We start from the raw sequence: 22,978 nt of genomic DNA, 5'->3' as shown, positions 1-22,978 counted from the left end.
GACTGTAGCATGTCTCGACCTTGTTATCCTAGATATATTTTTCAGGTTGCGTTCATGTGAGAGGCTTTGTCTCTCATCCAGAAGGGAACATTGTTAACTCTGGCTGAATAGCATCCTGATCCTTGTTTTTCACCAAAGGTAGTGACCTCCCTCCAAACACAGCCACCGCATTGCATTTCTTTATTGGTTATGAAAGTTTACATCTCTTACCCGGAAGAAAATTCAGGCTTTAAAAAATGTTCATAAACTTTGCATTCATCGTATCCTATCTGAAAGAAAGAATATCAAGTACATAAAAAGTTTTTGTTGTTGTTGATTGTTTATTTTTTTTGTTTATTTTAATTTATTTTATTTTAGCCAAAGGATGTACTTTATTAGCTCCTGAGATCTAGTTCTCTTTCTCCTGTACCGTTTTGATTCCACGTAGTTGCCCAGTCCGGCCGGCAGCAATGAGACCCACTTTGCGTCCGGCGGGGGCATCACTTCGGATGGTGGACGGTTTGCCAATGTGCTGATGGTTACCACCTCCAAAGGGATGCTCTACAGGATTCATGACCACACCACGCACACGTGGCCAGCAGTTCCTCTTGGCCTTGTACTTGTGGTAGGCACGGCCAGCCTTTAAGATAGGCTTGTCAATTCTGCCCCCACCAGCCACAACACCAGCGACAGGTCTGTTGGCCGAGGAAATGACCTTCTTGGACCCTGAAGGCAGCTTCACTCGCATTTTCTTGGTCTCCGGATTGTGGGAGATGAGTGTGGCGTAGTTCCGGAGGCTCGTGCCAGCTTGCCCCTGTCCCCAGGCTTCTCCTCCAGACAACATACGATAGTACCTTCAGGCATGGTGCCCACGGGCAAAACATTGCCGATATTCAGCTGGGCCTTCTTGCCGCAGTACACAAACTGCCCGGTGTGGATTCTCTCTGCGGCGACGAACAGCTCCGTCTGCTTCGTAAACCGGTAGGGATCACGAAAAACCACTTTGGCGAGGGGAGCACCGCGACCGGGGTCATGAATGATATCTTTTACAATGCCCTTAATATAACCGTGCCTCTCGGGGAAGTCCACAGCTCACAGGCGCGCGGCGCCCTTACGGTGTTTCACGTGTGTGCGGAACACAGAACCGGCGCCTTTCCTCTGTCCTGGGATCACACGGCCCATGGCGGCGAGTCTGCCGGCAAGCATGGCCGAAAGAGGAATAAGCCTGATTGTTTATTTTTTAGTTTTCAAGACAGGGTTTCTCTGTGTAACTGCCCTGGCTGTCCTGGAGCCTCTGAGGACCAGGCTGGCCTAGAACTCACAGAAAGCCTCTGCCTCCCAGGTGCCACCACAGCCCAGCTTGTAAAAGCTTTAGACAAAGCATTGATAAACACAGTTTTAGTGCACTGGGGTTGGACAGATGGCTCTGGAGTTAAGAGCAAACTGCTCTTCCAGGGGACCAGACTTGGATTCCAGGATTCAAATCAGGGGACTCACAACAGCCTGTGACTCCAGCTGCAGGGAACCCAACTCCTCTGAAGGCACTGTAGTCACTGCACGTACTCACACACAGGCATACTGATTAAAAATCGAGCTCAGTCAGTAAGGCATTTACCGTGCTAGTGTGAGGACCTGAGCTCTGGGCCTCGGCACACCTACGTAGTCCCAGAGTTTCTATGGTGAGGTGGGAGATGTGGAGAGAGAATTCTCAGAGGCCATCAGACCAGTTAGCCTGGCTTACACAGTGGTGAACAAAAGACCCTGTCTTAAGCAAGGTAGAAGGTGAGAAAAAAATCCAAGGTTGTCCTCTGATTCCATATTCACACTTGGAAATGTGTGTACCTGAGCTCACACACATGAGCGCTCATCCGTGAGTATATACACACATCATACCACACACACCCAGCATCACACTACACATACATACTTCACACACACATATCATATATACATTCATGAATATACACACTACACAAACATACCACATACACACACATTAAAAAAATGTGCTGCAATATCCATGCCAAATTAACAAATGCATGCATGCAGTGTATGTTCTTCAAGCACTGAGACGGGATCTGGAATTATCTTTGTTTTTTATTCACTTATTTATTTAACTTTTATTTTATGTGCATTGGTGTGAAGGTGTCAGATCTCATGGAACTGCATTTTCAGACAGTTGTGAACTGCCATGTGGATGCTGGAAATTGAACCCAGCTCCTCTGGAAGAGCAGTCAGTGCTCTTAACTGCTGAGCCATCACTCCAGCCCCTGGAATTATCTTTGAATTCAAGAACAGAGCTTAAGAATTATGGGCATCTCCATGAATATCAGGGCTGGGAGAGTAAAGATCTGCATCAGGAAAGAAAGAAATCCAGTTCAGCATGACTCAGTAGCTGGTTTGGGTTCAAACTTCCAGAGTCTGACGCTGGCAGTTTACTTTCGGCATATTTAAACACAGCACAATTTTGGGAAAAAACTTTCTTATGACAATCAACTCAACCTGGTGTAGACAACAAAGCTTAAGACATGTTTCCACTGAAACTCTTTTCACAGCACATACGGCCTCTTCCATAAACTTGGGTCTTGTTGACACGGAACCAGTGTTCAAGGTCAGGGTCTAGGGAGAATGACGGAAAGAAACACAATGGCCTGTGGGAATCAGGAGTGGCCTGGCCCTACAGACAGCACAGGGGCTACCTAGGTTGTTGTAAAGCACAGTGCTCCCATAAGGATAGATTTTATTGACTAAGATGCGATGCTCAGGATAAAGGCCTAGGAAGAGAGAATCTAGGCTAAATGTAATAGTTTGGGGGACTTGGCGGTGGCCTGTCCTACAGATAGCACAGGACACCAGGCTATTGAGTAATACATCCCCAGCTTTCTGGGTGGAAAACAGGTATATATGTCCTCCGTTGAGGAGACAACCCTGTGTTTTTAACTTTCCTGTTTTCCCTGGTGCTAATCCGAGAGCACAAGGCCCCACACCCTCTACAAATAAGGAAAGGGCTGAGTCAGAAAGATCAGGGCCTTCAACCCTTGAGGTGCACGGCACATCCAGCTGTGCATGTGTTGTCTCCACTGAGGTGCATGGCACATCCAGCTGTGCATGTGTTGTGTCCACTGAGGTGCATGGCACAGCCCGCTGTGCATGTGTTGTCTCCACTGCGGTGCATGGCACATCCAGCTGTGCATGTGTTGTCTCCACTGAGGTGCATGGCACAGCCCGCTGTGCATGTGTTGTCTCCACTGAGGTGCTTGCCACCCAGAGAACTGTGATGAGTTATTTATAATGTGTCAAACCGTAAAGCAAGCTGTTTTATAAAGTCAGATACATTATATAATCCCTATATTTCCCAGTTAATGCAGAATGAACTTGTCTTTTTGTTGTTGTTGTTGTTATTATTATTATTACTATTTTGGAGACAGGATCTCATGTTGTCCAACGTGATCTTGGACTTCTGATCTTCATGTCTCAGCCTCTTGAGTGCAGGGATTATAAACATGCAACACCAGAGATGGCAAATATATCTGTTATTGATGTATATGTATATGTAAATGTAGTCTACCTTTCAAACTATATCAATTTTCATTCTCTTCTCCTTGACATCTTCTATTATAATCATGTGTCCCTGTAAACTCCAGCTTCATTTCTTCCTGAAGTTATTTCTTAATTTTTAAAAATTTATTTTATAAAAGGGGTCTCAGCTCCCTTGAAGCTGGAATTACAGGTGTTGGTGAACTGACCAAAGTAGGGGCAAAGATCTGAACTCTGGACCTCTGATGAAGCAGTGAGTTCTCTTAAAAGATGAACCATCTCTCCAGTTCCTCTTTGCTTAATTTTTAAAATTTATTTTATTTTCTCAAATACTTACTTAATTTTTAATGAATATGTCTGCTGGAAGCTTTCTACATCTCCTTGTTCATATTCCCCTGAGTTCTTGGGGTCAAAGGCTAATTCACTCATTACAGATTTTCAAATTACTCATAAAGGACAATGAGCTGTCCCAGCTGGTCCCAGGAGTGGGGGTGCTCAGATGTAAAACCGTTTTAGAACTTCAAATGCTACTGCAAACCTGAGACAGTTCCGGGCAAACTGAGTTTAGCGGCGAAGCTGAGCTCTGGTAACTTGTCCATCTGAGTTGGATATTGGTCAGCTCTTTCATTGCTGCTGATGTTATTTGGGTTTTAGTTGTACATAGCCCAACATGAGTGGCTAGTGAGTTGAAATTACTTTTATTATACTAACTGAAAAATAAATACATAAATTAAATTAATTTTCCTACACACACACACTGATGTGTTTGAGTTTAAGGACGTATATAGCACAGTGATTGTGGAGAGGGCAGAGGCGTGCTTGCAGGAGTCAGGGCAGTTCATGTGATAACAGGGAGAGAACAGATGGGCAGTGTTGTTGCTTACAAAAGGTAGGGGGTACAGTGAAGGAAAAGGATGGTCATTCCTTACAGACAATTGGCTTTAGGATGCCTCTTTTTTCTTTTTCTTTATTCTTCTCTAATTCAATACATACTGACCACAGGCTCCTCTACCTTCCTCTCCCCAGCCACCCCGCCCCATCCCACACTTCCATTGTCCTTCCTTTTCCCTTCAGAAAAGCACAGGCCTACCAGTGATATCAACTAAACAGGGTATAATCGGATGCAATAAGACTAGACATACACCCTCATATATAGCCTTTTGGATTCAGAGACACAAGGAAAGGATAGAATTATATTCACTTTCTCGTCCTTGGCACCAAAACACTAGGCCACTAACAGTTAAATCTGGAAATCTCTGCTGCATTACACACTGAACAAACAAACAAATATAAAGAATTTCAATTTTCAGAAAGGAAACATTACTTTTGTGTATATAAATATCACACATCGTCCCTGGCAGGTGTGATGTCATATCCAATGTCAATCAATGAGACTGCTGCAATAAGGCACATAGATTTTGTGGCTAAAAAGGAAGCGACTTACCTGTCTAGGGTACCAGGCCCTGACAAACCAGGGAAGAGTCCTGGGAAAAGTACTTTTCTCTGGAGGCTTCCCTGGTGTTAGCTCTATGGCAAACACGATGGGCGAACCAGTCTTGCTGATGAACTCAGAGAATGTCAAAACTCAGTTTATATCTAGTAAACAACATCTCCCACTTGGAGCCCAACACTTCCTCTTTGGGGAGGGGATATGCAAGAGAAAAGGGTCACAAGGAAAATTTTGCTTTTCCTGACACCGAGTTTCTGTATGTGATTTTTGGTTAGGGTTTTATTGCTGTGAGAGATACCATGACCCTGGAAACTCCTACAAAGGAAAACATTTAATTGGGGTTGCCTTACAGTTTAGAGGTTTAGTCCATGATCTTCGTGGTAGGAAGCACGGCGGCAGGCACGTGGCCATGGTGCTGGAGAGGTGGCTGAGAGCTCTACCTCTGGATCCACAGGCAGCAGTACGTTAGGTCTGGCTTGAGCTTCTGAGACCTCTCAACCTGGCCACAAAAGCTGGAGTTACTCCAATGAGGTCAGTCCCTGCAAAATATTGTCAGTTTCTATGAGCCTATGTGGCCATTCTCATTCAAACTACCACAGTGGAATCAGTAGAGAACCGTTTCACACACTGGAAAATTTATCCAAGAAGGTTAAAAGATTCTGGAAAGATGGTTCAGTGTTTAAGAGCAAATGCTGCTCTTCAGATGACCCAAGTTTGGTTGCCAGCACCCACCTCGGTAGGCTCACAGCTGCTTGTGATTGTAGCTGCAGGAGATCTTCTGCCTCCTCTGGCTTCTCTGGACACCTGCACTCGCATGCTAATGCCCATACACACGAACAGATACATACATATAATTAAGGGATAAAATAAATATGTGATAGTCTTTTTCAACAGCAGGATACTAGCACCCTGTTTTAACTTATTTCAGGAGGCAACCTAATTTAGAATGTCAAGCAGACAGTTTTTCACTGCAGCTCTGGGAGGTGACTGCCACCTAGATTCATTATATTCACTAAACATCAAAAGTCCCATTGCTGCCCACAACTTCAAAAACATCACCACAGATGTTGTCAAAAAGGCACAAGCCATCATGAGAATCTTGTTATTGTTGTCTCATATTCAGCTATAAACACTCACTGGTGCTGGAATTGAGTTTGGGGGCAAAGTCCCAGGTTATGACAGTTCCAATAGCTTAGGATGACTGTCTCAAATCTCATGTCACACGCACCATAAATTCTCACCGCTGTGCTCCTTTGGACAACAGCTGAAAATCTCCATCTTCAAACCTTTGGCAGGGCCATAATTTGGCTCCCATTAGCAATAGGTTTAGCACTTAGTTTATTTGCACAGCTTGAATAGTTACAATCAATAATTTAATATGTTTTTTGATGATTGCACAATTTTCTTTAGTCTCATTTGGCAGTTGATTCAGGCGATTTCAGTTTTCCATATCTGTACTGGATCACTTCAGGAAATATCTTGAACAACACAGGCATTATAAAACTTGATAATTACTGCAAAGAATAGAAAGTCTGAAGATTGGATGTTTAATTGGCTTAAAGTGGAAGCAAATACAAACCAGAGCCCAGGCTGAAGATGTCTATGATGCCATCACGTGAAGTCCAAGAGCTGCTGTGAAGTAAGGAACATAACCTTCAGGCTGGAATACAACGCCCAAGAGGATGCTTCTGTCCTCTGATTACCAAAGCTCTTTATTTCTCCCTAATGCTTACTCTGATGACACTTCCCAAAAAAACACAAGCGTCGGCTTTGACTTAGTGCTTAGTGGGAAAAATGAGAGAGAATTCATGGGGTGGAGATACCAGTGTCTAGAGTCCATTCCTCTTGGTTTGCTGCATGACACGTATCTGATCATTCTGACTTTATTTACAAATTGAAAAACTGAACCCTGCACTGGCAGTTCCAGAGCAAAGGCAGGACAGCAGGAGAGCAGTCTCTACTCACTGCCATCTGCAGCAGTACTGGAATGAGCCAGGCTTCCTAGCCATTTTGTGATTAATATTCTACACCCACAAATAGCACTCATAGTCTTGGATCTGTATAAAAATGATCTCTTTCAATCTTGCATTTGTGTGGGATTTTGGTTTGTGCTGGGGTGGGGTCTCACCTAGCTTGGCCTGGCCTTAGATTCATTATGTAGCTGAGAATGATCTTGAGCTTCTGATCCTCCTGATTTTACCTCCTGACAATATGAACCACCACAACAATTTTTTTGCTGTCCTAGAATTTAAACTTTGTCAGGCATTCTACTACTGAGCTATGTCTCCAGTGAACAAAAAAATAGTGATACCTGAAAATGCTGGATTATATTCTGGAGGCTTGGAGTTGGCAGCACCTGTGATCACTCTGGGACAAGCTGAAGTGCAGCATCAGGCGAAGGGACCAGAAAATCAGACTAATGGCATTCCTGTATAAATGTGAATAAAACATCCAAGTAGTAGGCTGGGCTTGCTGCCAAACAAAACTGTCTGCTATGAAAAATTTGTACCAACACATTGAGCAACACATTTGAGGTTCCCTGTACTGTGAGTGGTATTAACTGAAACTTTTGATAGTCCTCCCTTCTCCCAAGAGTGTCTTCAGGACTAATTCAGCTAAGTAACTAGCTCTCATAAGCCAGAAAAACCTGCCAGTTTTCTCCTTCTATCGTATACAGCCATGGGCCCTCACTAGTACTTGTAAACATGATGATGTGAATAGCAAGAAATGCACAAGGCCTTGCACTAGCAAACATTTGGGAAAGCACGTGCTTAATGCTACCTTAACTTTCTTTCATTCTGTTAAGAAAAATAAGCCAAATAAGTCTCTTGTGAATTCCCTCCCTAAAGAAAGAATACAGAAAAGTGTGCAGTGTTTGTGCACATCTGTAATCTCTAAAATTGTGAGGTTCAGAGGTAGAAGGATCAGGTATTTGAGGTCACACCCACTTAAGACCTTAACTCAGAAAGATAGAAAGAAAGAAAGAAAGAAAGAAAGAAAGAAAGAAAGGAAGGAAGGAAGGAAGGAAGGAAGGAAGGAAGGAAGGAAGAAAGAAAGAGAAAAAAGCAAGGAAGCATATGGAGAAGGAAGGGAGGGAGAGAGGGGAAGGCTGGAGGAATGTGTGGCTGACATCTGTAGTCTGAGGTAGACTGGTCCCAGCACACTAAGCAAGCAGTGAGATCAGTAGTTTAAAAGGCTCTCACCGATCCTCCTACATCCTCAGTGGAACTCTGAAACACAGCTTGCTCCAATACTGAGGGGACTTAAGAGGTGAGTGAACAGCCACATGGCAGGACACCCCATTCTCTAGGACCCCCTCAGTGGAACAAAACCCTGGTTCCCTCCCCCAACTCCCTTAGCTTTTCTAGCCAGCCCGCAGGAGACCTTCCTTCAGGCAGGCTTCCCCAAAACCCAAACCCATCCACCTGACCCTTCGAGCTACTAGCCCCATCCTGCCCACAAACTTGACTATGATTCTGGTGGAACTAGTGGAACTCTGAAACGTAGCTTGCTATACTACTGAGGGAACTTAAGAGCTTGCTACAGTACTGAGGGGGACCAACAACTTGCTACAGTACTGAGGAGGACCAACAGCTTGCTACAGTACTGAGGGGCCCTAGAGAGGACCAAGGGAGCCAGCCAGGTGAGAAGAACAAAAGAGCAGCTTAGAGAGACCCCAAAGGCTTCTTGAGACTCAGACATTAACAGTGCAGAGCAGAACAACAACAACAAAAATCTCCCAAACACTCAGACAACCACTGCAAGGATTGGACCAAGGCAGAAAGACACTGCTAGCCTCATTTGAAGGAAAAGATGAATAGGCACCAATGCAAAGAATTCATCCAACCACCTAAAAAGCAACATGGTGACACCAGAATCCAGTGGTCACACAACAGGAAGACTTGATCATCCATACCCAGAAGACGCAGAAGAAAACAACTTTAAACAAAACTTGGTGAAAATGATGGAGACCTTTAAATAAGTGAAAAACTCCCTTAAAGAAATGGAGGAAAAGACAAACAAAAATTGGAAGAAATTAATAAATCCCTCAAAGAAACCCAAGAAAAAACAATCAAAGAGGTGAAGCAAACAGTTTAAGACTTGAAGACTGAAATAAGGCAATAAAAAAACACAAACTGAAGGAATTCTGGATATAGAAAATCTGGGTAAACAAACAGGAACTATAGAGACAAGTATACGACAGGATACAAGAGATAGAATAAAGAATCTCAGTCTCTGAAAATACTATTGAGGATATAGACTCATTGGTTAAAGAAAACATTAAATCCAACAAATTTTTAACACAAAACATTCAGGAAATCTGGGACACCATGAAAGAACAAACCCAAGAATAATAGGGGTAGAAGAAGGAGAAGAACTCCATCTCACAGGCAAGAAAATATATGAAACAAAATCATAGAAGAAGACTTTCCCAACTTAAAGGATATCCCTATGAAGGTACAAGAAGCTTACAGAACACCAAATAGACTGGATCAAAAAAAAAAACAAAAAAACAACAAACCTGTCCCCCCACCATATAGTAATCAAAACGCAAAACATACAGAATAAAGAAAGAATATTAAGAGCTGCAAAGGAAAAAAGTCAAATAACATATAAAGGTAGAACTATCAGAATTACACCTGACTCCTGTTTTCCAAAACATGAAAGCCAGAAGGTCCTGGGCAGATGTGCTGCAGACACTAAGAGACCACAGATGCAAGCCCAGACTAATATACCCAGCAAAGCTTCAATCAACATAGATGAAGAAAACAAGGTATTCTATGACAAAACCAGATTTAAACAATATGTACCCACAAACCCAGCCTTTTAGAAAGTGCTAGAAGGAAAACTTCAACCCAAGGAAGGTAACTATACTCACGAAAACACAGACATCTGATAACCCCCACTAGCACACAAAAACTACTACCAAAAAATAACAGGAATTAACAACCACTGCTCACTAATATTTCTTACTATCAATGGACTCAATTCACCTATAAAAAGACACAGGCTAAGAGAATGGATAGGAAAACAGGATCCAGAATTCTGTTGTTTAAAAAAAAAACCTCAACTTCAAAGACAGACACGACCTCAGAGTAAAGGGTTGGAAAAAGGTTTTCCAATCAAATGGACCTAAGAAACAAGTAGGCATAGCTATCCTAATATCTAACAAAATAGATTTCAAACTAAAATCAGTCAGAAGAGATGGAGAAGGACACCTCATACTCATCACAGAAAAAATCCATCAAGATGTATTCTCAATCCTGAACATCTATGCCCCTAATACAAGAGCACCCACATATGTAAAAGAAACATTACTAAAACTTAAATTGCACATCAAGCCCCACACACTAATAGTAGGAGACTTCAACACTCCACTCTCACCAATGGGTAGGTCAACCAGACAGAAACTTAACAGATAAGAGAACTAACAGATGTCATGAATCAAATGGACTTAACAGACATCTATAGAACATTCTACCCAAACACAAAAGAATATACCTTCTTCTCAGCACCTCATGGAACCTTCTCTAAAATTGATCACATACTCAGTAACAAAGCAAACCTCCACAGATACACAAAAAATTGGGGTAACCCCCTGTTTCTTATTGGATCACCATAGAGTAAAGTTAGAATTTAACAACAATACTACTCTCAGAAAGCCTACAAACTCATGGAAGTTGAACAGTGAACTACTGAATCACCCCTGGGTCAAGGAAGAAATAAAGAAATTAAAGATTCCTAAAATTCAACAAAAATGAAGGTACAATGTATCCAAACCTCTGGGACTCTATGAAAGCAGTGCTAAGAGGAAAGTTCATAGCACCAAGTGCCCACATAAAGAAAATGGAAAATCTCACACATACTAGTTACATAAAAGCACACCTGAAAACTCTAAAAAAAAAAAAAAGAAAGAAACATACTCACACAGGAGGAGTAGAAGAGAGGAAATAGTCAAACTGAGGACTGAAATCAACAAAATAGAAACAAAGAAAACAATACAAAAAAAATCAATGAAACAAAGAACTGGTTCTTTGAGAAAATCAACGAGATAGACAAACCCTTATCCAAACTAATTAAAAGGCAGAGAAAGAGAACTTCCAAATCAACAAGGGAGACATAACAACAGGCAATGAGGAAATTCAGAGAATCATTACATCATACTACAAAAACCTGTACTCTATAATATTGGAAAATGTAAAGGAAAAGGATAATTTTCTAGATAGATATCATATACCAAGATTAAATCAAGACCAGATGAGAAATTTAAATAAACCTATAAACTTCAAGGAAATAGAAACTGTCATAAAAACCTCTGAACAACAACAACAACAAAAAAACCCAGGGCCATATGATTTTCGTGCAGAATAATACCAGAACTTCCAAGAAGAGCTAATACCTATAATCCTCAAAGTGTTCCACATAATAGAAACAGAAGGAACATTGCCAAACTCTTTTTATGAAGCTACAGTTACCCTGATACAAAAACCACACAAAGATTAAAACAAGAAAGAGAATTACAGACCAATCTCACTCATGAACATGGATGCAAAAATATTCAACAATATACTAGCAAACCAAATCCAAAAACACATAAAAAAAATCATCCACTATGATCAAGTCGGCTTCATCCCAGAGATACAGGGCTACTTCAACATATGAACATCTATCAATGTAATTCATCATATAATAAACTGAAATAAATTAACCATATGATCATTTCATTAGATGCAAAAAAAGCATTCGACAAAATCCAAGACTCCTTCATGATAAAGAGAAATCAGGGATACAAGGAACATACCTAAATATAATAAAAACAATATACAGCAAGCCGACAGCTAACATCAAATTAAATGGAGAGAAACTCAAAGTGATTCCACTAAAATCAGGAACAAGACAATTCTTTCCACTTTGTCCATATCTCTTCAACATAGTGCTTGAAGTTTTGGCTATAGAAATAAGACAACAAAAGGAGATAAAGGGGATTCAAATTGGAAAGGAAGAAGTCAAATTTTTGTTATTTGCCGACGATTATATAGTACATGTAAGTGACCCCAAAAACTCTACCGGAGAATTCCTACAGCTGATAAATACCTTCAGTGATGTGGCAAAATACAAGATCAAGTCAAAAAAATCAGTAGCCCTCCTATATACAAATGATAAAGAAGCTGAGAGGAAAATCAGAGAAACATCACCTTTCACAATAGCCACAAATAACATAAAATATCTTGGGGAAACACCAACCAAAGAAGTGAAAGTTCTATTCCACAAAAACTTTAAGTCTTTCAAGAAAAAAACTGGAGAAGACACCAGTAAATGCTCTTGGATAGGTAGGATCAACATAGTGAAATTGCAATTGTACCAAAAGCAATCTATAGATTCAATGCAATCCCCATCAAAATTGCAGCAAAATTCTTCACAGACCTCGAAAGAACAATACTCAACTTCATAAGGAAAAACAAAAAACCCAGGAGAGCCGAAGTAATCCTGTACAATAAAGGAACTTCTGGAGGCATCACAATCCCTGACATCAAGCTCTATTACAGAGCTACAGCAATGATAACAGCTTAGTATTGGCATAAAAACAGAGAGGTTGACCAATGGAATCAAGTCAAAGACCTGGAATTTAATCCACACACCTATGAACACCTGATTTTTGACAAAGAAACTAAAATTATACAATGGGAAAAAGGAAGTATCTTATACAAATGGTGCTGGCATAACTGGATGTCAACATATAGAAGAATGAAAACAGATTCATATCTATCCCCAAGCACAAAAGTCCAGATGGATTAAAGACCTCGATATAAATCTGACCACACTGAACCTGATAGAAGAGAAAGTGGGAAGTGGTCTTCAATGCGTGGGCACAGGAGACCCCTTCCTAAATATAACCCCAGTAGCACAGACACTGAGAGCAACAATAAATAAATGGGACCTTCTGAAACTCAGAAGTTTCTGTAAAGCAAAGGACACAGCCAATAAGACAAAAATGCAGCCTATTGAATGGAAAAAGATCTTCAACTCCGCATCAGACAAAACACTGATCTCCAAAATATATAAAGAACTCAAGAAATTAGACATTAAAATTTTAAATAATCCAATTGAAAAATGGGGTACAGAACTAAACAGAATTTTCGGCAGAACAATCTCAAATGGCCAAAAAATACTTAAGGAAATGTTCAACATTCTTAGCCATCAGGAAAATGCAAGTCAAAAAACTGAGATACCATCTTACACCTGTCAGAATGGCTAAGATCAAAAGCACCAATGATAGCCTATGCTGGAGAGGATGTGGTGGGAATGCAAACTTGTACAACCACTTTGGAAATCAGTATGGCAGTTTCTCAGAAAATTGGGAATCAAACTACCTCAGGATCTAGCAATACCATTCTTGGGGTTATACCCAAAAGATGCTCAATCATACTACAAAGGCGTTTGTTCAACTGTGTTTATAGCAGCATTATTTGTAATAGCCAGAACCTGGAAACAACCTAGATGCCCCTCAACAGAAGAATGGATAAAGAAAGTGTGGCACATTTACACATTAGAGTGCTAATCAGAGGTAAGAAAAAATGACATCTTGAATTTTGTATGCAAATGGATGGAATTAGAAAACAGTATCCTGAGTGAGGTAACCCAGACACAAAGAATGAATATGGTATGTACTCACTCATAAGTGGATACTAGCCATAAACAAAAGACATTGACCCTATAGTTCATGATCCTAGAGAAGCTAAGTAATAAGGTGAACCCAAAGAAAAACATGTATAGACCCACCTGGAAATTGGAAACAGACAAGATCGCCTGACAAAATTCGGGAGCTTGGGGTGGGGGAATAGAAGGAAGGGGAGAAGGGGAAGAGGAGGAGAGAAGTGGAGGGTTGGGTAGAACTTGAGGGAATGGGATAGTTGAGATAGAGCTAGGACAGATATGAGAGCAAGAAAAGAAATACCTTGATTGAGGGAACCATTATGGGGTTAGCAAAAAACATGGCTCTAGAAAAATTCCCAGGAATCCACAAGGATGACCCACCTAAGCATTAGAAGAGAGAGGGCCCGATCTTGACTTGTCCTGTAGTCAGACTGATGAATATCTTAAATATCACCATAGAACCTCCATCCAGCAACTGATGGAAACAGAGGCAGAGACCGACATTGGAACACTGGACTGAGTTCTCAAAGCCGAATTGAAGAGTGGGAGGAGTGAGAATATGAGCTAAGAGCTCAAGACCATGATGGGTACACCCACTGAAACAGTCTACCTGAGCTAATGGGAGCTCACCAACTCCAGACAGACTGGGATGAAACAGGCATAGGACCAAACTGGTCCCTCTGAATGTGGTTGACAGTTGCATGGCTGGGGCAGACTTGGAGAAGCCACTGGCGGTGGCACCAGAATTTATCTCTACTGCATGTGTTGGCTTTTTGGAAACCTATTCTCTTTGACTGATATCTTGTTCAGCCTAGATATAGTAGGAAGGGCCTTGAACCTTTCCCAAAGCAATGTGCCTTCCCCTCTCTAAGTATTGGATAGGAGTACATTGGGAGGGTATGTGGAGGGAATGGGAGAAGGGGAGGGAGTTTGAACTTGGATTGGTATGTATAATGAAAAAAGATAGCTTGTTTTCTTTTTAAAAAATAAATAAAAATAAATAAAAGGCTCACAGCAACTCCCTGGTGAGCATTAGACTCCGCTGCTCCTGTGACATCACCAGGTCTGAGAAGTCACAGCCTTGTTCTACTCACCTTGCTGTGCATGAGAATCACTGAGACAGGTTCTTTTTTCTGCTTTGATCAAATGGAGGATGGAGAGATGGGAAGCTCATCTTCTCACAAAGACACACTTCATTTAAGAAATAAAAGCATTTTTGGAACACACTAAGCTTGAGGTAATCCTTTCTGATGCCATTAGTGCCTGGAGATGCCAAGCTTGGCATTCTACCACCTTCAGAAGCCCGTTTACACTGTAGGCTTGAAATTTATATTTGATATTTGGAGAGAGAGAGAGAGAGAGAGAGAGAGAGAGAGAGAGATAAAGAGAGAGAATATTCTCAGCTGGAGAGGAAGAGGAGGAGGAGGATGGAGATGCTTAGATGTGGGACTTAAAACATGCTATATATATATACACACACACATATATATGTATATATATATATATATATAAACATTTAAAGGTTTTAGACATGGAAGAGAGTGTAAAGGACATTTTATGACCTCAGAGAAGGGAGGGTTTTCTTAAAACGCACAACGCCTAGTGTGAGAAACAGCCACATTTCTCAGACTGCAGAGATGACTCAGTGGTTAACAGCACTCCCTGGTCTCACAGAGGATCTGGTTCTATTTCCCAGCACACACATGACAGCTCACAACCCTCTGTAACTCTAGTTCCAGGGGATCCAACATCTTCTTCTGCCCTCTTTGGGCACCAGACATGCACAGACACACATACCGGTAAAATACATAAAAATTCATTGCTACACTTCTCACTATTGTTCTACATAAGACAGATGAGATGTAAAAGCCTCAGCTGGGCATGGTAGTTCACACCCGTGACCTTAGCACCTGCAAGGCTAAGGAAATTTAAGGCAGTCTATGCTTCACAACAAGACCCTGTCTAATGATGATCTTTATGTCTTCAAATTGTGAAAAAAATTAATCTATAAAAATGTAGGCTCTCTATCAAAAATAATAAATCTTATAAATAACAAATAAACCAATAAGAAAGAGACAACTCATTAAGAAAACAGAACATAGAAATAGCTGTTCACAAAACAGGAAGCAAAGCTGAAGGGACTATTAATAGGATCTCCAAGTCTGATTTATTTAACATGCATGGAGGTCTGAGGATGGAGCTCAGTGGAGGAACACATGTCTGCCAACAATGCCCGAGGCCCTAGGTTCAGTCACTATTTACAAAGATAAGAAAATCCCATGGAAATGTAAATTTATTAGTATAAGTTACTGCTATGAATCCACACGGTTGAAGTCTGACCACTCCGGGTATGAAGAGGACAGTGGAGAAGGGAGAATTCCACACTGAAGAGAGACTTCACCTGCGCACAATTACCTTGCAGGACAGGATGACCAAAGCTACTTCATTTCAAGACTGGCAACCTGTTTGGAAGGTGTGAAGTGCGTCCTGCTTGCACATTGTTAAAGATGCAGACAAGACTAGGCCAAAATGAAATACACCAGAGGCCATTCTACAGACCAAATCTTAGCATCATTTCATGAAACTTCCATTTCTGTGGCACACAGAATGCTGGTGTTTCTTAGAGCTTCTGTCTTGCTACATACACACCTCACACATACATCACACACACACACATCACACACTACATACATACATCACACACACTCATACACCACATGCACACCACACATACATCACACACACATACACATATCACAATACATCACACACACATACACCACACACACACATACACCACCATACACACATCACACTACACACACATCACACTACACACACATCACACAACATACATCACACATACACATACATCCCACACACATATACACCACAAACACACATGTGCCACACACATAACTACACACACACACATATAGCACACATGCAACATAAACACACATACACTACACACACACATACAGCACACATACCACACATACACCACACACACATACACTGTACACACATCAAACCACACACACACACAGAGCAAACACACATATTATACACAACTGTACACACACACAAAAACCAGATAGGAGGAGGGATCTATTTAACAACCACCATGCTGAGGTATATCAACCATTCATTAGTAGTTTATACATTACATCATCTTAAATTTTAGCATCCACTTGTGGGTTTTTACTTTTGTTTGCTTCTTGCTTTGAATAGGGCCAAGTTCTATAGTCTAGACTAGCCTGGTGCTCACCATCCTCGCCACCACCTCCAGCAGCTAGAACTATAGGCAGTGCCACCATGCCAGAAAATTCAAGGTAGGTTTCATTTTTTTTTAATTCTTTTCTCTGTGGGTCATACTACTACACTGATGTTTCAATACATGCTTTGTGAATTTTCTTTTCTCTTAGAATCTCAGTGGCAGGAAATGGGATTAATGTGACTCTTATTTATGGTGTCTTCTGTTTTGTCATCATCCAACCAAACTTTCTTGTCTTTCTCTCACAGAATTACTTTCTATAACCAGAAAGTAGCTATTTTATCTCTTTTCTTTTCCCCAATACCCTTTTCTGTTGACCTTGGATGAAAATGTAGGTCAATTCTTGCTTCTCCAGTTACTCATAGGAAGTCAACTATCTCGCATGAGTTTAAACCATAACCCTGAAGACTTAGTTTAATTAACCATGATGGCTGTTCCACAGGATCATGTGATTGGGATTTCCTGTTCACTTACACTGCATTTTCTCTCCCCATTCCTAATTTAGTTCATTTTGGATTGGCTCTGTAGGTGGGGACAGTGATTTGTTTCCATTTCTAGTTCTTCCTCACACAGACAGCCAGCTGCACTTTCTGACCCATCCTGGAAGGAGAAGGGGCAGAAGTGAGATGGGGGAAAGGGAGAAAAAGCTGTACCTATGAAAATTTCATAAGATGGTTCTGTGTTCTCTGGGCCTAACAGTTATTTTAACTGATACCCTCCCCTACTTCATGTGTTTGTGTGTGTGTGTGTGTGTGTGTGTGTGTGTGTGTGTGCGCGCGCGCACGCACATGTAAAAATGAGTGTACATGTGCATGAATTTTTCATATGCCAACAACCGCCCTCTTTCCCTGCTATTTCTACACTCCCCTGACACAGTGATGTGATCTGCTCCAGCTTGGCTCTGGCCTCTTCTTCGGCCCTGTGTTGTTCTCATCCACAAACACCACAGAATTTTGTCATGGACTTTATCAAGTTCCCTCAGAAGACTAGTTGGGATGATAGATGGAGTACACCTATTAGAGGAATGATTAACTCAACTAATTATATGCAAGTGTGCGTGTGTGTGTGTGTGTGTGTGTGTGCATCTGTGTTTGCCTGTGTGCATTACTTGTTATTTTTATCCAAGGTGCTAGAAATTGAACCTAGGACATGGTTGGCAATGTTCCAACTGCTGAGATACACTCCCAGCCTGTGAAAGTGGTTTCTAAAATGTCAACTTCAATGCAATTGCTAGTTCTAGCAAATCATTAAGAATGCTGTGTCCAGCTTCAAACTAGCTGTGGGCTTGGATTTGATTTAAGCTGTTTACGCCCAAAGTTGCCGATGGGGGGGGGTAATTAAAGTGTAAGAATCCTATGGAATAGGAAAATAAAGAACTGAGAACAGTGCTCACCTAGACGGGAACAGGAGCAGCCAGTCACGTCATTCAGCTGCCACCTAGTGTTAGAGCAGGAGGTCAGACACACTCAGCACAAACTCTGACAGAGGAAAACAGATTTGAAGACGGCCTGGACAGAGTGCTATGGGGACAGAAGATTTGCTGCAGATGGGATTCTCTCCTGACCTAGAGCAGGGGGAGAGGAAAGAGCAAGGAGAAATAGCTTTGGAATATTTTGGGGGCGGGGAAGTTATTTTACTCAACTGAAAGGCAAGGACAAGTAGCACCAGTGTTTGGTGAGCCAGGTCAGGAACAGGCTGGAGTCCAGTCAGATACCTGAGAAGTCCTTTCCCCAACTGCCCAGTGGGATCATTGGGAGAGGACTAAGTGACTGGAAGGAGGCACAGGATGTCTGGGACTAACTGATCCTCACAGAAAGGACACAGGAAAGGGGCCATTGCTAAGCCAGCTGACCTTGGAACCAGAGAGAGTGAAGGCAACACAAGCCTCAGCTCCAGAGGAAGCCGGAGTGTGGAGGTCTGAGAATCCACCTGTTTTGGGCCGGGTGCCTGAGGATGCATAAAGGTCCCCAGCTGTAAGTGATGCTCCCCTTCCAGGCTAACACTTAGGCTGACCTGGCTGTGGGCAAGGGCCTTCTACGGGGATATTCGGTGTGTTTTGAGATAGAAAGTTCCAGGGTAGAAACCTCAAGCACTAAGCCTGGTGACGTGTTCATGAGGGGGGTGACAAGGGATGGAGGGGAGCCTGAAAGTTAAAGTCTGTCCGGGCAACATATCGTCACTATCTTAAAAAATGGAATCTGGCATGTTGGGATTCACCCGTAATCCCAGCACTTGAGAAGCTGGAGTGGAAGGTAAAGAGTTCAAAGAAAACCAGCCCACAAATCACAATCCCAGAGAACCTAGACAGCAACGAGGACCCCAAGAGAGACAGACATGGATGTAATCTACATGGGAAGTAGAAAAAGACAAGATCTCCTGAGTAAATTGACAGCATGGGGTCTTTGGGAGGTTGAAGGGGAGGGAAGAAGTAGGGAGGGAAGCAGAGAAAAGCGTAGAGCTCAGTAATAGTAATAACAACAATAATAATAATAATAATAATGAGTTCAGACCTAACCTGGACTACCTAACAAAGCTAGAAAATAGAAATAGAAAAAGAACAACGCAGAGGGCTTCACAGCAGCAGGAGTTCTGGCTGCTCACAAGATAATAGCCAGCTCCCCAGGTGTGGACCAAGTCACAGTCTCTGCCCTTTGGAGGATGGGGGTTAACTTGACTCCCACAACAAAGAGACAGTGCTGCACAGTAATGTGCTCTTCTTGGCAGTGAAGCCACACACCATCTCTTCATCCTGGTCCTAACACTGAGGTCAGGCACACTGCGGTGTCCTCTGTGGCAGGGCCATCATCTACTCCATTGAAAAGAAGCTGACAGCTTCCAAGGTCATCCACTGTATGACCAGCCCCCCAGCCATGGTGCGAGACGGGGTTACTGTATATGGTACATGCACTCATGCTCAGGTGGGGGGTGTCAGGCTCACAGAGTGGCTCGTTTCCTGCAGAAGTGGAAGAAGATGGGATCCATGTTGTCACGGGGCTCAGTTCTCACAGGGCTCAGAGGTAGCGAATCTGTGGGGCTTTCAATGTGTCTGGCAATCTGGAGGGGGCCCAGGCCCTCCTGGCTGCAGCAAAGATGCTACTTGACTCAACATCATTGGCAGCTCAAGGATCAGGACTGCTCTCCTGGTGGGGCCACCATCCGTGCTTTGCATGAGGTGCTCATCAAAGCTGTGGATGCCTCCTGCATCTATCTGCACACGGGCACTGCAGACCATGGCAGATCAGGAAACTGTCTCTTCTGCCGCCTTCAAATGACTGCTGGACAAGGTGAAACTGGTTCCTTCTGCTGGGGCCTCTCTGTCTTTTTCTGGCTATGTTAATTCCTGTGGCCTGGCCTCAGAAAACAAGTGTTTGCGGAGAGGGGTTGCGGGGGAAGTTCTTCTGTCTATTTGGCCAGTGGCTTAGCAGAATAGAGCTAAGCGGGAAAACTAAACTGAATGCTGGGAGAAAGAAGGCAGAGTCAGTGAGAAGCCATGTAGCCCCACCAGAGACAGATGCTGGACAGAACTTCACCAGGTAAGTAAAGTACAGCCACTTGGCAATACACAGATTAATAGAAATACCTTATTTTAAGGTATAAGTGTAAGCCAGAAATATGCTTAAGCTACTGGTTAAATAGAATACTGTTTATAATAATATAGTTTCTGTGTGATTTTTTTGGGTTGGAACAGGTGGGAACAAAAGAACAGCTTCAGCCTGTGTGTATGTGTGTGCGTGTGCGTGTGTGCGTGTGTGTGTCTGTTTGTATGTGTGTGTGTCTGTATGTTTGTCTAGGTACGTATGTATGTATTTATGTATTATATATGTATGCATGTATAATAAAAATAGTTTATACCTCAAGGAAGGAGAAGGTAAGTTTTGTAAGAACTCCTGGGGCAAGGCTGCTGAAGCAAGGAAGGGACCAACAAGAGACTCGAAGTTGAAGAGGCAGCTAATGACAGAGGACATAGCTGCCCAGTCACAAAGGGACTGCCTGAGCCAGCATGACCCAGGAAGGGCATGGTTTGGTAAAGAAATGACCTATGATATCTGAACCCCAATTTCCAAAATCCAAGAATCTTCAGGGATTGTGTAAAGGGAGAAGCCCAGACTATGCTTCGAGCCTGGAACTGGTCACTGCTGGAGTCAGTTCATCACAGATCCCTGTACTTCTGCTTTTTGGACATTTCTTTCAGTTGTAGGGAGGAAGGTGTCAAAGCTTTCCTATCCCAGAGAAAATGGGTGTTTGATGGGACACATATACATGTTCTGGTCCATGTATAGGCATAGACAGTAATATTCCAATGCCTATCTTTTCATGTCTCTTCTTTAAAAAATAATGGTGTGGTGCTTCTTTTTTATTTTTTTCTTACAAATACAGACTTTATTACGTGCTGCTCAGTCCCCAGTGAAGGTCTTTCATTATAAAACAGTTTTCCGTACAACAGCGAGGCAAGATGTTGGAATGGAACTGATGACAAGTGAGAAATACCTGACCAGGTAAGAACGAACAGGGCCTCTACATAGTCAATGCATTTCCTCTGAATCAAGTCGGGCAGTGACAGCTGACTGTCTGCATCACATCGTGGGACTCAGAGCCTCCACCTACAGGCAGGCCTGGGGTCAGGCAGTCGAGGACTGGGAAGGCCCTGCCTTGTTGACAGAGGTTTCTGTCCTACCCAGTCCCTCAGCTGTTCAGTTGCAAAGAAACACACAGAAGTCTACATTATTTATAAAGTGGTTGGCCTATTGGCTCGAGGTTTCTTATTAACTTACTCTTACACCATATATTAGCCCATTATTCTTGTCTGTGTTAGCCACGTGGCTTGGTACCTTTTATCAGCAACGCATTTTCATCTTGCTTTCTCTGTGTCTGGGTGATGACTGCAGACTGAGTCTTTCCTTTTCCCAGAATTCTACTGTTCTGGTCACCCCACCTCTACCTTCTGCCTGGCTGTTGGCCAATCAGCATCTTATTAAACCAATACAATTGACGAATCTTTACAGGGTACAAGACCATTGTCCACAGCACTGCCCCCAGCCTTGGAGAGGAGAGGAATGAAGGAGAGGTGAGCCTAGGGCCCACCCACGATGCTACACTCTGGAGTGCTGCTACTGACAGGGTTATTTGGGGGCAGAATTTTTGTTTACTTTCCCCCAGCTTTAATACTTTGTTCTTCAAAATCCTGGAAACGTAGGTGTTGCAAACCCCAGAACTTGGTAGTATCTTTAAGGAGCTTGGGCTTTTATCCCACCATCTCTCTAGGAGAAGGAAGGGAGGACAGCACCTCAGTTTATCTTACAAAAGTTTTTTCCTCAGATGTAACCAAGGTCTGCAGCCATGTGAAAGCACAGAAGACGACTTGGTCTGTGTGCAGCATGATCAAGAGTTCAAGTCGTGATCCTTGCCCCTGCCACGGTCACCTCACATGTAACACGCATGATAAAGTGACACAGTCGTGATCCTTGCCACTCCCACAGTCACCTCACATGTAACACGGATGATAGAGTGACGCAGTCATGATCCTTGCCACTCCCACGGTCACCTCACATGTAACATGGATGATAAAGTGATGCAGTCGATGGTCAGACAAAGGTGACCACACACTGTGGCCGTGGTCAGCCAGGGCTATGTTTAGCCCATACTTCTTTCGCTTATGCTTCCCAGGAAAAACTGGCCTCCTAATTATATTATACTGATGAGGTTTGCTTTGAAGTTTTTATACATCCCGAAAGAGTGTACAAAACTGCCCACTCAGCAGAGGTGGAGCTGATCTTACTTGGCACCCATATTGCAGCCAAGAATGCCGTGAAGGTGGTATGCGCTGTCCTGTTTCTCGAGAGTTATCTTTAGCTTCAGCTCTTCTGATTTTTCCCATAATTCTTCACGTTCCAATTCTTTCATTTTTTCTCTCTGTCTCGCAGCTTTGTAGGAACAGTAAGATCATCAAAAAGCTTGTCGTTCGTCCCCATCAGGGTTTCAGCACGTTGTACACAGGGCTACAACGGTCTGATTCCAGTGTTCTTTGGAAATTTTATACAAACTGGCAAACATCATCTGCAGAATTTTATCAGTATTCTCTT

At 42.5% G+C, this 22,978-nt stretch overlaps 2 pseudogenes; one reads left to right on the top strand and one right to left on the bottom strand.

The window, feature by feature from the left end:
- Nucleotides 1–375: 375 nt before the first annotated feature.
- Nucleotides 376–1,182, bottom strand: LOC146896192 (large ribosomal subunit protein uL2 pseudogene; annotated as a pseudogene).
- Nucleotides 1,183–15,971: 14,789 nt separating this feature from the next.
- On the top strand, nucleotides 15,972–22,580 carry LOC148118211 (pyrroline-5-carboxylate reductase 1, mitochondrial pseudogene; annotated as a pseudogene).
- The last annotated feature ends 398 nt before the right edge of the window (nucleotides 22,581–22,978 follow it).

This window comes from Myodes glareolus, chromosome 24 (assembly GCF_982192425.1).
Source record: "Myodes glareolus chromosome 24, mMyoGla1.1, whole genome shotgun sequence".
Classification (NCBI taxonomy): domain Eukaryota; kingdom Metazoa; phylum Chordata; class Mammalia; order Rodentia; family Cricetidae; genus Myodes; species Myodes glareolus.
This window is presented reverse-complemented; position numbering and strand designations above follow the sequence as displayed.